This window comes from Trachymyrmex cornetzi, unplaced genomic scaffold (assembly GCF_001594075.2).
Source record: "Trachymyrmex cornetzi isolate Tcor2-1 unplaced genomic scaffold, Tcor1.1 scaffold760, whole genome shotgun sequence".
Classification (NCBI taxonomy): domain Eukaryota; kingdom Metazoa; phylum Arthropoda; class Insecta; order Hymenoptera; family Formicidae; genus Trachymyrmex; species Trachymyrmex cornetzi.
In genome coordinates, this window is record NW_017300093.1 from 15,523 (window position 1) to 16,203 (window position 681).

A 681-nucleotide genomic window follows, 5' to 3' on the forward strand; every position below is an offset into this window, starting at 1 on the left:
AACCTCATCATATATAGGTAAAAAGAATTAAAAGAGAGTCTCTGAGATTATAAATAAAAATTAAAAATTTTAATAAATTCAGCATGTTTTGTCTTATTAGGATGTTTTGTAAAACCAACCTTGCACGCTGGCTACCGGAAAAACTGACACCCTTCTCTCCTACAATCGTCTTATCACCGTAAGGCAGCAGACTGAAATATCTCTTTAACTGACTTCATTAAATTTCCAATGATTTAATTTCCATAGTTTAGACTAACCGACTAATTATGTACAATAATTTGCCGATTGTGGCTATTACGGCTTTAATCAGCAAGTTTATCGCATGCAAATGCTCGTGAACACATTACGTCGACTCTGCTACAAGGAATTCATCATTCAGTGTTGAACAGTGAGGAAGGAAAAACAGATAAAAAAAGAAAAGTAAAAACTTGAAAAAGTAAAAAGGAGCATTGCAAGCGTCAATATTGATCGATGTCATTCACATATGTAATTATCCCATACATTGCTACACTAATTATCGCATACCTTGCGGAAAGTAGGCAGTCAAGATTAAGCTTAAATTGTTATAATAGACAGTTATCACGTACACCTTCTCGGTCGTTATCTCGTAGCCAAACAGAACATAAGACATTATCATAATGAACAACGATATTCTTGTCATAAAGACGATGAAAGACTTGA